The 1,569-nt window shown below is 42.4% G+C and overlaps 1 pseudogene; it reads left to right on the plus strand.

Annotated features, from left to right (window-relative positions):
• Nucleotides 1-1,569, plus strand: part of LOC107731600 (1-phosphatidylinositol 4,5-bisphosphate phosphodiesterase beta-1-like) — a 111,207-nt pseudogene that overhangs the window by 47,770 nt on the left and 61,868 nt on the right.

Genomic DNA, 1,569 nt, shown 5'->3' on the forward strand with positions numbered 1-1,569 from the left:
ACACTCACACACACACAATCACACACACACACACACTCTCCTCCCTCAGATCAGCTCCTTAATACACACACACACTCACTCACTCAGACACTCACACTCTCACACACACACTCTCACTCACTCACTCAGACACTCACACACTCACACACACTCTCACTATCTCACACACACACACTCACACTCTCACACACACACACACTATCCTGTATTTTCTGATAATATTACCAAGGGGCAACATGTATATCGAAAATAGCAGAGGACCTAGGACAGATCCTTGTGGCACTCCATATTTTACTGGTGATAATTGAGATGACTCCCCATTTAAATGAACAAAGTGGTAGCGATCGGACAGGTAGGATCTAAACCATCTTAAAGCCTGCCCTTGAATACCTGTATAGTTTTGTAATCGATCTATGAGTATGTCATGAGTGTGTAGCATGTGTGAGTGTGCGTGCGTGCGAGTGTGAGTGTGTGTGTATGTGTGTAGCATGTGTGAGTATGAGCCTTTATCCTCCAGTACTAGCGAGTATCAGCGCTGCAGCATGATCAGCGTCAGGCGATCCTCTGTGAACTCTGTGTGTTGAGCTGTATGTGACTCATGTGTTTGTTCTGTTCTTCACAGGTACACCAGACTGACACTACAGCTGACGGCCGAGGGTGGGATTCCTGTGAAAAAGTGGGTAAAAACACAGCACATGTTAAACCGATTCACCAGACGCTCCTCAACATGTCTGTGGTGTTCTGTCTTCCAGTATCTTCCGTCTGTTCTCGGCCGACAGACGGCGGGTTGAAAACTCTCTGGAGGTCTGTGGCCTACCGACGGGACGAGTAAGAAAATGCTTCATTCTGCTAAAACTTTACCCTTTTTAGAGCAGCGGCGGTCACATGTAATGAACGATCAGCACACATCATGATCTCTTTTATATTGGATAGTTATACTAAGAGTTAAAAGCTCCTAGTTTAATTTGTGTTAATAGATTTGACTTCTTTAATGTTTGTAAAAAGCTTCAGGTTCTAGCAGAAACGACAGTTATCACTCGCTTTCTGAATGCTTCAGTGGATAGAAAGATGCTTCATCCTCTGTGATTTTGCCTGTTTCGACAGTTATTTGTCTTTTCCTACAGAATGACACCATTCCTCAGGATACATTTACACCTGACGTATACCGACAGCTCCTGAACAACATTTGTCCGCGTAACGACATTGATACGATCTTCTCAGAAATGTAAGTTCCTTCTGCATTCTGATGGGAAAAAATTCCAACCTTACAATCTATGGATTGATCTAGTTCACTCATCACTTGTATGTGTAAGTCGTTTCAGAGGTAGAGCTTAAGTTATGAAGATTTTTTTTTTTTTTTCTTATAATAATGAATTGTTCACAATAAGACCTGAAAAGTGTGTTAAGAAATTGACACGATGTATAAAAGTCTATAAGATTTTATGTTGTCAATTGACTCTTACAACTGCAGGCCTCCATCATGTATAAAGTTATTTCTTTCTCTGTGTGTCTGTGTCTGTGTGTGCGTGCGTGTGTGTGTGTGCGTGCGTGTGTGTGTGTGTGTGTGTG

Source organism: Sinocyclocheilus rhinocerous, unplaced genomic scaffold (assembly GCF_001515625.1).
Source record: "Sinocyclocheilus rhinocerous isolate Xijiao unplaced genomic scaffold, SAMN03320098_v1.1 scaffold5236, whole genome shotgun sequence".
NCBI lineage: Eukaryota > Metazoa > Chordata > Actinopteri > Cypriniformes > Cyprinidae > Sinocyclocheilus > Sinocyclocheilus rhinocerous.